Source organism: Heterodontus francisci, chromosome 1 (genome assembly GCF_036365525.1).
Source record: "Heterodontus francisci isolate sHetFra1 chromosome 1, sHetFra1.hap1, whole genome shotgun sequence".
NCBI lineage: Eukaryota > Metazoa > Chordata > Chondrichthyes > Heterodontiformes > Heterodontidae > Heterodontus > Heterodontus francisci.
The window spans coordinates 119,361,202-119,379,472 of record NC_090371.1 but is presented as its reverse complement, the minus strand read 5'-3'; positions in this window follow the sequence as shown (position 1 = coordinate 119,379,472).

Below are 18,271 nucleotides of genomic sequence, written 5' to 3'. Positions count from 1 at the left end.
TGGTGAGAAGGTGGCACAGTAGTATACAGTCGGGAGGGAGTTGCCCTGCGAGCCCTCAACATTGACTCCAGACCTTATGAAGTCTCATGGCATCAGGTTTAATATATGCAATGAAACATCCTGCTGCTTATCTATCACCTACTGCTCCGCCACCACCCACTGCACCCACCCCCCCACCCCCCCACTCAGCTGATGAGTCAGTACTCCTTCATGTTGAACACCACTTGGAGGAAACACTGAGGGTGGCAAGGGAGCAGAATGTACTCTGGGTGGGGTCTTCAATGTCCATTACCAAGAGTGGTTTGGTAGCACCACTACTGGCCGAGTCCTAAAGGACATAGCTGCTAGATTGGGTCTGCAGAACAAGAGGGAATACATATTTGACCTCGTCCTCATCAATCTGCCTGCTGCAGATGAAACTGTCCATGACAGTATTGGCACAAGTGACTACCGCACAGTCCTTGTGGACAGGAAGTCCTGTCTTTGCATTGAGGATACCCTCCATCATGTTGCTTGGCATTACCACCATGCTAAATGGGATAGATTTTGAACAGGGCATCCAGGAGGCACTGTGCACCATCAGTAGCAGCAGAATTGTACTCAACCACAATGTAACCTCATGGCCCGGCATAGCCCCCACTCTACCATCACTATCAAGCCAGGAGACCAACCCTGGTTCAATGAAGAGTGCAGGAGGGCATGCCAGGAGCAGCACCAGGCATACCTCAAAATGAGGTGTCAACCTGGTGAAGCTACAACCCAGGACTATTTGCATTCCAAATAGCGTAAGCAGCATGCGAATGACCCACAACCAACGGATCAGATCTAAGCTCTGCAGTCCTGCCATATCCAGTCGTGAATGGTGGTGGACAATCAAACAACAAACTGGAGGAGGTGGTTCCACAAATATCCCTATCCTCAATGGTGGGGAGCCCAGCACATCAGTGTGAAAGACAAGACTGAAGCATTTTCAACAATAAGTGCCGAATGGATGATCCATCTTGGCCTCCTCCTGAAGTCCCCAGCATCACAGATGCTAGTCTTCAGCCAATTCGATTCACTCCGCGTGATATCAAGAAACGACTGAAGGCACTGGATACCAGGTTGACACCTCATTTTGAGGTATGCCTGGATACTGCGAAGGCTATGGGCCCTGACAACATTCCGGCAATAGTACTGAAGACCTGTGCTCCAGAACTTGCCACGCCCCTAGTCAAGCTGTCGCAGTACAGCTACAACATTGGCATCTACCCAGCAATGTGGAAAATTGCCCAGGTATGTCCTAAACATAAAAAGCAGGATAAATCCAACCCAGCCAATTACCGCTCCATCAGTCTACTCTTGATCATCAGTAGTGATGGAAGGTGCCATTGACAGTGCTATCAAGTGGCACTTGCTTAGCAATAACCTGTTCAGTGAAGCTCAGTTTAGGTTCTGCCAGGGCCACTCAGCTCCTGACCTCATTACAGCCTTGGTTCAAACATGGACAAAAGAGCTGAACTCCAGAGGTGAGGTGAGAGTCACTGCCCTTGACATCAAGGTAGCATTTGACCGCGCATGGCATTAAGGAGCCCTAGCAAAACTGGAGTCAATGGGAATTGGGGGAAAACACTCCATTGGTTGCTGTCATACCTAGCACAAAGGAAGATGATTGTGGTTGTTGGAGGTCAATCATCTCAGCTCCAGGACATCACTGCAGGAGTTCCTCAGGGTAGTGTCCTAGGCCCAACCATCTTCAGCTGTTTCATCAATACCTTTCCTTCAATCATAAGGTCAGAAGTGAGAATGTTCACTGACAATTGCACAATGTTCAGCACCATTCGCGACTCCTTAGATACTGAAGCAGTCCGTGTAGAAATGCAGTATGACCTGGTGAATATCCAGGCTTGGGCTGATAAGTGGCAAGTAACATTCGCGCCACACAAGTGCCAGGCATTGACTATCTACAACAAGACAGAATTTAACCACCTCCTGTTGACATTCAATGGCATTACGATCACTGATTCCCCCACTATCAACATCCTGCGGGTTATCATTGACCAGAAACTGAACTGGACCAGCTACATAAATACCGTGACTACAAGAGCAGGTCAGAGGGAATCCTGTAGCGAGTAACTCATCTCCTGACTCCCCAAAGCCTGTCCACCATCGACAAGGCACATGTCAGGAGTGTGATGGAATACTCTCCACTTGCCTGGATGGGTGCAGCCGCAACAACATTTAAGAAGCTCGACACCATCCAGGACAAAGCAGCCCTCTTGATTGGCACCCCATCCACGAACATTCACTCCCTCCACCACCAACGCACAGTGGCAGCAGTGTGTACCATCTACAAGATGCACTGCAGCAACTCACTAAGGCTACTTAGACAGCACCTTCCAAACCCACGACCTCTACCACCTAGAAGGACAAGGGCAGCTGATGCATGGGAACACCACCATCTGCAAGTTCCCCTCCAAACAACACACCATCCTGACTTGGAATTACATCGCCATTCCTTCACTGTCACTGGGTCAATATTTGATGGTTTCAGACTGCCATTGGCAAGGGCCTCAGCAATAGCCATCCTAATAATGGCCAGCACCATCTCCTCAATGGAGATTAGGATATGCAAGTGGGCCTGTCCCTCTCTGGGTATCTCCTGTTGCCTCCAGTTGTATGCCACCTTGTCCTGCAAGAGAGAGGGAAGTATGTCAGTGAGTGTCATGCAATCTGTTTGATTGATATGGCTGTCATGGTTGAATAGCTGATAGTGTGAGATGTGGGTGCTAGGCTGGCAGCAGTGTTAAGTGTGTGAGGGAGAGGCGACGCTTATGAATGTTTGGTATGAAGTCTGATTGATAGATTGTTGGTAGGTGAGTGCTGGGGATGTGGTGATTTGTGCAGTGGCTGAGGCTAGTGATACATTCACTGACTTTGACCACCTATGTGAGGTCTTTGAACTTCTTGCAGCCCTGCATCCAGGTCCTCAGCGTTTGACTCCTGGTATTGACTCCTCGGCTATCTGTTCCCACTGCCTTTTGACCCATGTGTTTGGACGGCCTCCTTCACCCCCATGGTTACAGGACATCTCTCCTCATTTCCACCCCCTCCACGAAGACCTCCAGTGCCACCTCTGAAAAACTTGGAGCCCACTCTGTCCCCTTTCGTGCCATTCTTTCCTAGGTCAGATTCTCTTCAATCATGAATCCAGTACCTGCTGCAGCCATAAGGCACCTCCTGTTTAAGAGGTGCAGGCTAACTATAAGCAGTACAAGTTATTTATAGAAATTGGCCCCCTGTCGATGCTTTCAGCCAATGAACAGCATGGTTAATGCTGGATGGACACAGAGATCATTAACATGAGCAGGCAGCACGAACAAGGCTTGCTACCTGCATTGCAATCATGAGTGCTGGTTAATCTCGCATTGCGAACCCTGCGTTTTCAGGTGCTATTCAAGTTAGCCCCTTAGAACTAAATGGGTTCACTTTTGCATCCACTGAGGCATAACTTACTAACAACACTAAGGTAAAGCTTACACTCATTGGAAACTAGTGTTGACCACTGTTAAGCATCTCCTCATGCAGAAACTAAGGTTTGTGACCTTTATAAATAATTAATTGGTTATATTGTCTTTAGAGCCAATTGCAAAATAACACACCTAACAAAAACAAGACCCTGGGTTTGCAAAACTTGAGGTAGTAGAATCATGGAATCTTACAGTGCAGAAGGAGGATGTTTGGCCCATCGTGTCTGTGAAAGAACTATCCAATTAGTCCCACTCCCCTGCCCCTTCCCCACAGCCCTCGTGACCCTTCAAGTATTTAGTAATCATTGACAGTGTCACACCCAACATTTGGAATAATGGCAACATGAGAGCTGCAAAGAATAATAATTGATTTTAATTAGTGCTCTCATTGCACCTAAGTAGGAGTACTCTGTCAGATAATTCAACTAGCTACAAATTAATCTTTTCAGATAAGCAATGTTAGCAGGTTGATATTTAAAAGGATGTAATAAAAAGATGAGGTACTGGGCTCATCACAGTGTTGAAGGATTTTATGTGTGTGTATATATGGCTCAATGACTTTACTTGGTATGAAACTGAATACTACAGATCAGGAAGACCACAAGTTCCATCGCCTGCTTGTGCTGAGGTAGTTGATTTTAGTTATGTGTTCATAGAAGGATTGCCTCAGTGCCCCTAAGTTACAGCGAGGAAAATAAGCCAAGATTTCCACATTCCTGCTCATTAGCTGCTGGAAAGTGTATGTCTCTTGACACTGGATGAGAATAAAACTGACACTAAGTTGTGTTGCCCCCATGACTAACTCATACTCTCAAGGCCCACAGAAGACCCAGTGTGTCCTTAAGCAATATACTAAAGGGTGGACTGATGTTCTTAGAATTGTACCTGAGCAAAGAGTCAACATATTTAGAAGAGAGAGAAGGAGGGGAGGAATTTGGCAAGAGTAAATGAGAAATGAGTAAATGAGAAATGGAGGGTGGCAAATGTTGTTCCCTTGTTCAAAAAAGGGAATAGGGATAACCCTGGGAATTATAGACCAGTCAGTCTTACGTCGGTTGTGGGCAAATTATTGGAGAGGATTCTGAGAGACAGGATTTATGGTTATTTGAAAAAGCATAGTTTGATTAGAGACAGTCAGCATGGCTTTGTGAGGGACAGGTCATGCCTCACAAGCCTTATTGAATTCTTTGAAGATGTGACAAAACACGTTGATGAAGGAAGAGCAGTGGATGTGGTGTATATGGATTTTAGCAAGGCGTTTGATAAGGTTCCCCATGGTAGGCTCATTCAGAAAGTAAGGAGGCATGGGATACAGGGAAAGTTGGCTGTCTGGATACAGAATTGGCTGGCCCATAGAAGACAGAGGGTGGTAGTAGATGGAAAGTATTCAGCCTGGAGCTCGGTGACCAGTGGTGTTCCACAAGGATCTGTTCTGGGACCTCTGCTCTTTGTGATTTTTATAAATGACTTGGATGAGGAAGTGGAAGGCTGGGTTTGCAAGTTTGCCGATGACACGAAGGTTGCTGGAGTTGTGGATAGTGTGGAAGGCTGTTGTAGGTTGCAACGGGACATTGACAGGATGCAGAGCTGGGCTGAGAAGTGGCAGATGGAGTTCAACCTGGAAAAGTGTGAAGTGATTCATTTTGGAAGGTCGAATTTGAATGCAGAATACAGGCTTAAAGACAGGATTCTTGGCAGTGTGGAGGAACAGAGGGATCTTGGGGTCCACGTCCATAGATCCCTCAAAGTTGCCACCCAAGTTGATAGGGTTGTTAAGAAGGCATATGGGGTGTTGGCTTTCATTAACAGGGGGATTGAGTTTAAGAGACGCAAGGTTATGCTGCAGCTCTATAAGGCCCTGGTTCGACCACACTTGGAATATTGTGTTCAGTTCTGGTCGCCTCAGTATAGGAAGGATGTGGAAGCTTTAGAGAGGGTGCAGAGGAGATTTACCAGGATGCTGCCTGGACTGGAGGGCATGTCCTACGAAGAAAGATTGAGGGAGCTGGGGCTTTTCACATTGGAGCGAAGAAGGATGAGAGGTGACTTGATAGAGGGGTACAAGATGATGAGAGACATAGATAGAGTGGATAGCCAGAGACTTTTTCCCAGGGTGGAAAGGGCTATCACCAGGGGGCATAATTTTAAGGTGATTGGAGGAAGGTTTCGGGGAGATGTCAGAGGTAGGTTCTTTACACAGAGAGTGGTGGGTGTGTGAAATGCGCTGCCAGCGGTGGTAGTAGAAGCAGATACATTAGGGACATTTAAGCGACTCTTGGATAGGTACATGGATGATAGTAGAATGAAGGGTAGGTAGTTAGTTTGATCTTAGAGTAGGTTAAAGTTTTGGCACAACATCGTGGGCCGAAGGGCCTGTACTGTGCTGTACTGTTCTATGTTCTAAATATGTGATGTACTGTCCAATATTTTTACTTTAAACAAAAATGCTTATAAAAGCTTCTGGCGATCTTCCAGCAAAGTTACAGTCGAAGGTTGGGAGAACCCCTGCAGAGGTTCCAGAGACAGACCTTTGTTAGAAAGTTAGGATTTAAATAGCAGAATGTCAGAATTTTTTCTGTCTTTCGAATGAGAAGCTGTCACCAGAAACGAGCAATCATAATAAATTGAATCCAGGAAGCAGGAGTCACTCTTGAAGCTATCAGGGCAATTCAGAACAGCCCACAGTTAATTGACTGCAGATTTCACATTCTACATTTGGGTTACTTCTAATGGTGATAGGAAGAATTAACAAGAAAGGTACAGCTAATCCTAATGGGACTAGGCTGTGATATCTCCTGACACATTCCCCACTTCCTGTTTTATTCTGTTCTTGGGCCTTTCAAGTTGTTTATTTTTTTTCCTGCTGAGCATTTGTTCCCTGTATTACTTTGACATTAATGGTTTCCTTTGCCTAATCCTTTTCCTTGTTCTAATTTGTTATTGTTCATCCATTGGCTATTTAGCTCCCACTCAGTAAATGGATTCAAGTTCCAACAAGATTTAGATAACTACCTCCCAAGAAAAGTTTGACTCTCTGGAGACTTTCAGGATTGTTTGAACTCACACATCATCCCTACATTAGAGAGATAGAATTTGTTCAGAACCCAAGTCTTGCTCTCCAGTCATCAAGAAGCTATCATACTGCTAGATGATAATACCTAAGTTAGATAGCCATAGGTTTGAGATGGAAGCTGTGACTGTGAAACATGTCACATTCTATAAAATCATATTACAGGTAATAACACTGGAGAAATGTCAACAGTTTACTGAAATGTCACAGTATCCTATTGTTATCAGGTGACCACAGTTGAACACAGAATTCTGATTAGACTCAGACCAAACCTTTTACAGCAACACCAAAACTTCTTTAGAATGCACCCAATACCTTCCTTACCTTTTTATTGCAACTAAACAATAGGTTAACAGATTTTTACTTTACTATAACCCCTGGGTCTCTTCTCTTATCAGCACTGATCAAATGATCATTTACTTCTTTATTTCCACACTAATTATCTTAAACTTGTCCATAATATATTTATTTTCCAGGAAACTATCAAAATTGCTTCCTTAATTATCTGTAAGGCAATCTCTTCCAAACATTTTTCAAAATTCTTTCAGTGGAATGTGCAATCATCCCCCACGTCAGTACTCCAGAACCTTTCTCCCCTTGTAAGAGCACAATTCTGACTAATTGTGAGCAATGGCAGAGGACATTTGCATGGGACCTTGCTATATGAAAAATAACACATCCCCAAGACCAATTCCTGGGTGTCCTGCATTTGGTTGCTTTTGGCCTTGATTATAGTGACATCTTTGAAAAATCTTACCGTAGATTGCGGAGTATAAGTCGACCTTTGAAGCCTCCAAATATCATTCCAAGAACAGAGGTCTACTTATACGCCAAGTATAAAATGTGATCAGTTGGTGTGGGTGTGGGTGGTTGCCATTTTGACATGTGAAAAAAAATAATACCGGTAATTCATATTAAATCAATGTGGCATGGTTTATTGAATAAAGTAATTCTGCAAAGATACCTTTAACCGCAATCAAAGCATTTTTAAACCCATCAAATTCATTGTCTTTGGCATCCGATGCTAAGAGCTCATTGCATTCATTCTGAGTCACTTTGCTATGGCATCATCGTAAGGATCCCACTCTGGATCAGATGTGGCACTTTCAGTTTCACAATCATCTCTCCACAATAAATCATCTTCCTCTCCATCCATTGAATTGGCTTTTCCATATTTTTCTGAATGATCTGATGATAGTTTATGCAGTAATAGCATCCCACAATTTGATGCCGACACAAAACATTAAGCGAGGCAGCATGCATATTTCCACTCTTTGTGAAAGTTTTTTCTCTGTTAACAGGTGTGAACATGATCCTTAAATGGCTTCCTGAGGCACACCTACAAAGGCTGAGCTCTGGACTTAAGACCCTCTGGTATAACTGCAATGTGAGTGTTATTTCTTTGCAGGCACCTCTTGATCTCATCGGTTATAAGGGATTTGAACATGTCCCATACTAATAAGCTGCATTCTTTGTGCGGGCCACCGGAATGCCTATTCCACAAATTTTTCATCCATAACTTCATCCTCACCATCCAACAGTTGTTATGGACATGCACAAAAGCTCCTGCAGGGAACTTGATGTTTGGTATGGTTTTACGTTTGAAAATTACCATAGGTTTTAATTTAGTTCCGTCAGCCATGCAGGCGATCACCACTGTGAATCTTGTCATCTCATCTCCTGTAGTTTTCACCAGAACTGTTTTTGAACCTTTCTACTCCACAGTTCAGCTGTTGGGCATATCGAAATTTATGGGCGTTTCATCCATATTGCCAAATTAATATAATGAGTATTTGTGTTTTTGCCACTGTCTGATGATGAATCGCTGGTAACTGGTAATTTTGGCATCGATGTCTTTTGGTAGTCTGAGAAATCTTGGTTTTCTGCTGTAACACTAGACATTTTCATTCCATAAAGCAGCCACACCAACTAGCTGTTGTTCTGATATCTTTGCTGAACTCAGGGTTTGATTTGGCCAACATAAGCGTGTATATATACTGTTACGACAGGTGGGAGGAGTGCACTCTCTTTTCTAGTTCCACCTTCTCCACAGGTCACAGCATATATTTAAATGTTTACCCAGTTACCAATATGGTCAATTATATACTCTACTCCTTATCCCAAAATAAAATACACCAACTAGGTTTCTTTAATAAACAACAAAATCATCAGTTTATTATAAAACAAGACTTATCCAGTAACGAAGCAAAGAATTAACACACAGATTGAAATATGAAAGTTCCCTTTTTACCTTAGCCCCTGAAACACACACACTCACACACATATATACATATACATACACACACCGGTTAACCAAAAAATAAAGAGATTTTCTGAGCAGACCTCTTTTACAAAAAAAAGAAAAAAATACTTTGGCCAAATACTTGTTAATTCTAAAAGAAAATGGATGAGATATGTTGTGTCACAAAATGGCATGCAGTCTGACATCCAAGTACACATAGACGGGTCACTGGGCTCGTTTCTGGAGCAGTTCTTTTCAGACGGCATCAAGAATTAATCTGGCCAGCTTTCCAGGAGCTCCTCAGGAGAAACGTGGCATTTCACAGAGATAAGATGATGGAGGCAAAAGGGTTGTTTCTCTCTTGGCAGGTTGATCTCCAACTGCCTTCAAACACAGTCCACACACCGACTGAACCAAAACAATATCTCAGAAGTGAAATCAAACTGCAAGTCAGAACCTCCTGACCCTCATATATCATGACATGTCACTTCTCTGTAAACATCTCCCCCAAGTCACCAAGATTTCCATTGTTTATTGAGCTTAAGGCATGTGACTTCCAGTAAAGGTAGTTTTCAAACAAGATCTCAAGTGTCCTCCCGGCAACCTCTTTAAAAAAAAACAAAGTCCAACATCTAGGGAATTACTTCAGTTCTCTAATGAATCCCTCTCCACAATTCTAACACATGAATCCTCAAAAAAAAAATAGAAGCACCTTTATAACAAAGCATTGCATTTCTGGTGACGATGTAACCGTTCTGACGATTTTCAAGAATCAATTCCGATACATGATTCTCAAGATTCGGCCAGTGACTGGTCTTTGTTCTCAATGCAGATTTGGGCTTGGGCATCTTATTTAGGTCAGATTTCTTCTTCCGTTCTCACACTAGTTTTCCACTAACAATGAAATCCCTTGCTGCAGCATGGCTATTTGACGAGTTAGCACATGTTATGATTTTTAGCTTGAAACCAGCTTCATACATCATTTGTTTTGCTGGAGGACCCATTTCTCTTTGTCGTTTGCCATGTGGGGTCTACTCTTTGTGGGTGTGCCTTAGACTCCAGCGCATCTTCACAACACATACCATTTCACCAGCTTGATCGCTTGCGCCCAGTTAATAAGATAAGTAAAACATGCATTTGTGGGGCAGAAAATTGAGGCTGACTACTAATGTGAGTATAGCATGTTGTGGCTGAAAAAGGGGGTGGGGATGGTTAACTTATATGGCGAGAAAATGCAAAGTCATGATTTTTGGGGCCAGAAAATGGTGTCATCGTATACACTGGGTTGAGTTATATGTGGTTAAATCTCCTTTTGCTGAATCCATGCTGACTGTCTCTCCATCTCATTCCAAAGCCTTTCTCTATAACAGATATTAAAATTAATGAATTACAGTTTCCAGGTACAATGGAATGAGGTTAGTCACCTTTCAATCCTCAGGAATTTTGTTTATTCGTTCTTGGGATATGAATGTCTCTAGCAAGGCCTGCATTTATTGCCCATCTCTAATTGCCCTTGAGCACATGGTGGTGAACTACCTACAACTGAGTGGTTTGCTAGGCCATTTCAGATGGCAGTTAAGAGCCAACCACAGTGTTGTGGGTCTGGAGTCACATGTAGGCCAGACCAGATAAGGATGCCAAAATTCCTCCCCTGAAGGACATTAATGAACTTGAATTTAGCAGATTTGGTAAAATAACGGTGGATACCATTTGTCTGGACCAGGTATTGTTTTCTTAAGTTGTTTGAGCCTCCATCAAACCTTGTTGGGTTATGGGTCATAGATAAGACGATAACTATATGGGATCTGCTTTCTGATCTTTCAATTCAATTTACCTGCATAGCAGAAACCTTGCATTGTAAAATTTACCTTTAAACATTTTATAACATTGTCATTTTTCCTGTCTAAGTCTTTCTCTGCCATTCCTGGCAATTTGGTATGTGACTTGGACACCTATTCCTCCTTCTTCTGTATAAAGACAGATGCAAAGTAACCAAATAGCTTTACTATTTATTTTTCCTAAATTCTAGCTTTTCATTATTATGTTTAAGGAGTGTATTAAAGGAGGAAAGTGAGGTAGAGAGGCAGAGAGGTTTATGGAGGGAATTCCAGAGCTTAGGGCCAAGGCAGCTGAAGGCACAGCCACCAATGGTGGAGGAATTAAAATCGGGGCTGCTCAAGAGGCTGGAGTTAGAGGAGTGCAGATATTTTGGAGGGTTGTAGGGCTGGAGGAAATTACAGAGACCTGGAGGCACCAGGCCCTGGAAGGATTTGAAAACATGGATGAGAATTTTAAAATCGAGGCATTGTTTAACTGAGAGCAAGTATAGATCATTGAGCACAGGGTTGATGGGTAAACGGCATTTGGTGCGAATTAGGACACAGGCAGCAGAGTGTTGGATTACCTCAAGTTTATGGAGGATAGAATGTGGGAGGCCAGCCAGCAGTGTGTTAGATTAGTCAAGTCTGGAGACAACAAAGGCATGGGATGGATAAGGGTTTCAGCAGCAGAAGAGCTGAGGTGGGGAGGAGATGGACGATGTTCTGAAGATGGAAATAGGCGGTCTTAGTAATGGCTTGGATATGTGGTTTGAAGCTCCTTTTGGGATCCGATATGATACCAAGGTTGTGAACAGTCTGGTTCAGCCTCAGACAGTTGCCAGGGAGAGGAATGGAGGGATTCAGGGTTCCTCTCCTCCTTTAAATGCCAGCTGCCTCTTCTGGTGCTGGGCTAATGGTTCTGCTGCACTATTGCCAGGATTCCATGACCAGACACTGGCAGGATTCCTATTGGCAGTGAGAATCTTGTTGGTTGGCTTCCATGGATAGCCAATTTACCTTGAGATAGGGGTGGAGTTAAAGGGGCAGGCAGAAGGCTTGCCCCATTGCTACTTGGGTTCAATAAGCATAATCCTGTTCCATATGTCACAGAATCAACGAATTGTTACAGCACAAAAGGAGGCCATTTGGTCCATCATGTGTGCACTGGCTCTCCGAAAGACCAGCTTACTTAGTGCCACTCCCCGGTCTTCTCCCCACCCTGCACTTTCTTCCTTTTCAGATAACAATCCAATTCCCCACTGAATGCCTCAATTGAACCTGCCTCTGCCTCAACTGCACTCTCACGCAGTGCATTCCAGATCCGAAACACTTACTGCGTGAAAAAGTTTTTCCCGGTTATTTGAAATCGATGCTGTCTTGTTCTCGATCCCTCCACCAATGGGAACAGTTTTTCCCTATCTCCCCTGCCCATAACCCTCATGATTTTGAATATCTCTATCAAATCTCCTCTCAACCTTCTCTTCTCTAAAGAAAACAGTCCCAACTTCTCCAGTCTAACCACGTAACTTAAATCTGTTATCCCTGGAACCATTCTTGTGAACCTTTTCTGCACTCTCTCCAATGCCTTCTCATCTTTCCTAAAGTGTGGCACCCAAAACTGGACACAATACTCCAGTTGAGGCCAAACCACTGTTCTACACAAGTTTAACATAACTTCCTTGCTTTTGTACTCTATGCCTCTATTAATGAAGCCTTGGATGCCATATGCTCGATCAACTATTTTATCAACCTTCAATGATTCATGCACATACACATCCAGCTCCCTTTGCTCCTGCACCACCTTTAGAATTGCACCCATTATTTTATGTTGTCCCTCCGCATTCTTCTTACCAAAATGAATCACTTCACACTCCTCTGCACTAAATTTACTCTGCTACTCGTCTGCACATTTCACCGACCTGTCTATGTCCTTTTGAAGTTCTACACTATCCTCCTCAAAGTTCACAATGTTTTCAATTTTTTTATCATCGCACATTTTTGTCCACCAAGGTCTAGGTCATCAATATATATCATCAATACTGACCCCTGGGGAACGCCACTACAAACCATTCTCCAGCATGAAAAACATCCATTAACCACTACTCTGTTTCGCGTCACTCAGCCAATTTCGTATCCATGTTGCTACCGTCCCTTTTATTCCATGAGCTATAACTTTGCTCACAAGTCTGTGTGTGGCACTGTATCAAATGCTTTTTGAAAGTCCATCTACACCACATCAACAGCATTGCCCTGATCAACCTTCTCTGTTACCTCACCAAAAAACTCCAGCAAGTTAATTAAACTTGATTTGCCCTACATAAATCCGTACTGGCTTTCCCTAATTAGCCCGCATTTCTAGAAGCTTCCCCACCACTGAGGTTAAACTGACTGGCCTGTAGTTGCTGGTCTTATCTTTACATTCTTTTTTGAACAAGGGTGTAACATTTGCAATTCTCCAGTCCTCTGGCATCATCCCGGAATCTAAGGAAGACTGGAAAATTATGGCCAGTGCCTCTGCAATTTCCACTCTCACTTCCCTTAGTATCCTTGGATGCATCTCATCCCGTCTTATCAACTTTAAGTACAGCTAGCCTCCAATACCTCCTCTTTATCAATTTTAAATCCTTCAAGTGTCTAAATTACCTCCTCTTTTACCATGACCTGCACAACATCTTTTTCCTTGGTAAAGACAGATGCAAAGTTTCCATATAATACCTCAGCCATGCCACCTGCCTCCATATGGAAATTCCCTTTTTGGTCTGTAATCGGCCCCATTCCTCCTTTCACTACCTTTTTACTATTAACATGCCCATAGAAGACTTTAGGATTTCCTTTTATATTAGCTGCCAGTTTCTTTCCATACTGTCTCTTTTCTTTTCTTATTTGCTTGTCACTTTCCTTCTGGTTCTCGGTTATCCTCTTAACATCTGTCATAAGTATACTTCCTCGTCATCTTAGTTTGTGTCTCTTTCATCATCCAGGGAGCTCTGGATTTGTTTGCCCTACCTTTCCCCTTCATTGGAATATACAATAACTGTGTCCGAACTATCTCTTCTTTAAAGGTAGCCCATTGTTCAGTTATCATTTTGCCTGCTCCTGGTTCCCAAACCCCTACTAAGTTAGTTTAAACCCTCCCCAGTAGCACTAGTAAATCACACTGCAAGGGAATATGCCCCAGCTCTGTTCAGGTGCAACCCACCTGGCTTGTACAGGCCCCACCTTCTCCGGAACTGGTTCCAGTACACTAGGAATCTAAAGCCCTAGCTCTTGCATTATCTTTCCAGCCATGCATTCATCTGCTCTATCTTCCTATTTCTATACTCACTTGCACATGGTACCGGGAGTAATCCAGAGATTGCTACTTTTGAGGTCCTGCTTGCTAATTTCTTACCTGGCTCCCTAAACTCTGCCTGCAGGACCATATCCCTTTTCCTACCTATGTCATTGGTACCAATGTGGACCATGACTGCTGGCGGTTCACCCTCCCCCCTTAGGGTGCTCTGCCGCCGTTCAGTGATATCCTTGACCCTGGTACCAGGGAAGGCAACACATCACCCCGGATTCATGTCTGCAGCCATAGAAATGCCTGTCAATTCCCCTCAATATTTAATCTCATATCACTATTGTTTTTCCAGTCTTCTTTGTGTCCACCTGTGCAGCTGAGTCAGCCGTGGTGCTATGGCCCTGTCTCAGGCTGACTCTCCGGTTGAACCATCACTTTCCTCAGTGTTCAGAACTGAATACCTGTTGGAGAGGGGACACACTCAGGGTACTCCTGTACTATCTGATTGTTTCTTCTGGCTGCCTGGTGGTCACCCAATCCTTCCCTCCCTGTATACATTTAATCTGCGGGGTGACCACATCTCTCAACCTCATGAATGCACCGCAGTGCCACCAGCTGTTGCTCAAATTCTGAAACCCAGAGCTTGAGCTGCTGCAACTGATGACATGTCCTGCACATATGGTTATCCAGGACACAGGAATTGTCCTGGAGCTCCCACAGGATGTGCACTCCAGAGGTCAAGGGGCAGCCCTGCCATTCCTCTATCTACGAGATCATAGACCTTGCTACTACTAATAAACCTTGCGGCTACTAATGAATACCTGAGTTTCGAGAGAGAAAATAATAAAATAAATTTAAAAAGTGACACAAATACTCACCAACCAACAACTTACCTGCTTCCCACTGACGTCATACTTGATTTTCTTTAGTATGCTGTCAGTCAGCTCAGATCCCAAGCACTATCTCTCACCGGCCCTCTCTTTTAAACTCCCCCACACTGGCACTGCTCCCTCACTGGCCCCACATTTTTAAACTCCACTGCTCTGGCTCTGCTCCCTCACAGGATCCGCTCTTTTAAACTCTGCCACGCTGGTATGGCTCCCCTCCCGGGCCTGCTATTTTAAACCCACCTACTGTGCCTCTGCTCCCTCACCGGCCCTGCTTCTTTAAACTCCACTGCTCTGCCTCTGCTCCCTCACAGGCCCCACTCTTTCAAACTCCATTGCTCTGGCTCTGCACCCTCGCAGGCCCCGCTCTTTTAAATTCCACTGCTCTGCCTCTGCTCCCTCACTGGCCCTGCTCTAATAAACTCCACTTCTCTGCCGCTCCTCCCTCACAGGCCCCACTCTTTCAAACTCCATTGCTCTGCCTCTGCTCCCTCACAGGCCCTGCTCTTATAAACTCCACTGCTCTGCCTCTCCTCACTCACAGGCCCCGCTCTTATAAACTCCACTGCTCTGCCTCTGTTCCCTCATAGGCCCTGCTCTTTTAAACTCCACTGCTCTGCCTCTCCACCCTCACAGGCCCCGCTCTTATAAACCCCACTGCTCTGCCTCTCCTCCCTCACAGGCCCCACTCTTTCAAACTCCATTGCTCTGCCTCTGCTCCCTCACAGGCCCCGCTCTTTTAAACTCCACTGCTCTGCCTCTGTTCCCTCATAGGCCCCGCTCTTTTAAACACCACTGTTCTGCCTCTCCACCCTCACAGGTCCCGCTCTTTTAAACTCCACTACACTGCCTCTGTTCCCTCACAGGCCCCACTCCTTCAAACTCCATTGCTCTGCCTCTGCTCCCTCACAGGCCCCGCTCTTTTAAACTCCACTGCTCTGCCTCTGTTCCCTCATAGGCCCCGCTGTTATAAACTCCACTGCTCTGCCTCTCCTCACTCACAGGCCCCGCTCTTTTAAACTCCACTGTTCTGCCTCTCCACCCTCACAGGCCCCGCTCTTATAAACTCCACTTCTCTGCATCTCCTCCCTCACAGGCCCCACTCTTTCAAACTCCATTGCTCTGCCTCTGCTCCCTCACAGGCCCCGCTGTTATAAACTCCACTGCTCTGCCTCTCCTCCCTCACAGGTCCCGCTCTTTTAAACTCCACTGCTCTGCCTCTCCACCCTCACAGGCCCCGCTCTTTCAAACTCCACTGCTCTGCCTCTGTTCCCTCACAGGCCCCGCTCTTATAAACTCCACTTCTCTGCATCTCCTCCCTCACAGGCCCCGCTCTTTTAAACTCCACTGCTCTGCCTCTCCTCCCTCACAGGCCCCGTTCTTATAAACTCCACTGCTCTGCCTCTGCTCCCTCACAGACCCCGCTCATTCAAAATCCACTGCTCTGGCTCTGCTCCTTCACAGGCTCTGCTCTTTTGAACTCCACTGCTCTGGCTTTGCTCCCTCACAGGCCCCGCTCTATAAACCCCACTGCTCTGCCTCTGGTCCCTTACCGGCCCTGCTTTTTAAACTCCGCCTCTCTATATTATATAAAGAATACTGTAGGATTTAGTATGTGGTAAATGTTTTAACGTCTTTAGACTAAGGATTTTGTTTGTAGTGAAATCCTGTGAATGAATATTGTTGGAAATGATCTAAATGAATGTGATACGGAGCTACCTCGGGGCTAATTGTTAGTTAAAAAAACTGGAAATTATTCTGATATCAGACTTTGTGAAACAGTCTCTAAAAATATAGCATTTAATATATATTATTCTAAACTGATAATGCACCTACCATTGAAAAAATCAAATTCGTATATCATGATAACTCTTTTAATGCCAAGCCATTTTGCTCCTGAATTCAAAAGTAGCTTAACTGTCTCCAATTTTCAAAATTAAGAAAGTCAATACTGACACTTAAAATAAATTGCATGATTTACCACATTGGTAAAACAACAACCATAAATTTAATAAAAAAGGAGGAAAATAAGCTTAACGATACTTTATGGAAACTGATCGATTCATCTGTGATTAGGGTTTAAAATTATTGGAGCTGGTATTGCACTGAGCATTCATCACTGGGGTCAGGGTTCATATTATTGAGATGAATATCTCATCTTCCTCCTTGTTGTAAGCCTCTGTAAAATAAGCTTGGGTAGGCTCAATCTTACTGCTGCTGGATAAGGACTGCCCTTAATTTGATATTAACTGGTAATCTTATTCAAAAAGCTCATAGAATGGTTTCTATAGGAACTGAAACATTAAAAACCTTGGGCTGGTTTTTCAAAGCCCACTGAATGCAGGTGCGGGTGCGAGTGTGATTTAAAGATTGCGTTCTCGGAGAATGGCACTGGGTCCCGTTGCCTCAGGAACGCGACACCATTTTTAAAGGGACGCCAGAAGGGAGCAGACAGCAACCCTGTCCACCTCCAATTAAATGCCTGTTGATCTCATTATGCAGCCCAGTAACAGACTAGTCAGCAGCAGTTTGGGATTTTTAAAGGTAGGGAATGGGGACAACGCCATGTGGGGAACTTGGCAAGGTGTAGGAGATGTGAACACCATGGGGGAACCATGAGGGCTATGGGAAGGGCTGATTAAAATGATGCAGAGACATAAAATAAATCTAAGCTGCTCCAAAGGTGCCACAGAGTAGCCTTGGCTGGAGCTGGAAGACTTGCTTTTCTCAGCAGTGAGTGGCAGGAATCTGGAGAGGGTCATGAGCCCACTGGCATCACAGGGGCAGCTGGGGTTAGCAGAGAAAGGCTTGGTTAGGCACAAACGCACAGGTGAGGGAGTTCATATGGAAACAGGCTACTCTGAGATTGGACAGAGCAGCCAGGATGAGCTTCAGTAGATGCAACCTCCTGGACAGCAGGAGGCCAGAGGAGCACAGTGGGGGCTGCAAGGGGAAGCAGGCGTTAGCCAAGATATCAGGTCTACCGCCTAAGAGTCAGCCACCTGCAAATGGCTGAGTTCCAGTGACTATCCAGGCAGGTGATTTCGGACAATTGTGCTCTGATACAAAATGACCTGAGGCCTCACGGCCCCCATGTCAGTCCCTTACCTGCACCCATCAAGGTCACCATCGCCCTGAACTTCTATGCAACTGGTTTATTCCAGGGATCTTCTGCGGATCTGAATGGCATTTCACAGTCAGCAGCTCATCATAATATCAGGCAGATCATGGATTCCATATTCCGGAGGTCGGGGGACTGCATCCACTTTGACACAGATGGGCCTGCACCAGCACAGAGGGCATCATTGGGTTTTGCCTCTATCGCTGGATTCTCCCAGGTGCAGGACATCATTGATGTGGCCATCAAGGCACCCAATGACTGGCCAGTGAGGTCCACCAACAGGAAGGGCTTCCATTCACTCAATGCCTATCTGGTCTTCGGCCTCAACAAGAGCTTCCT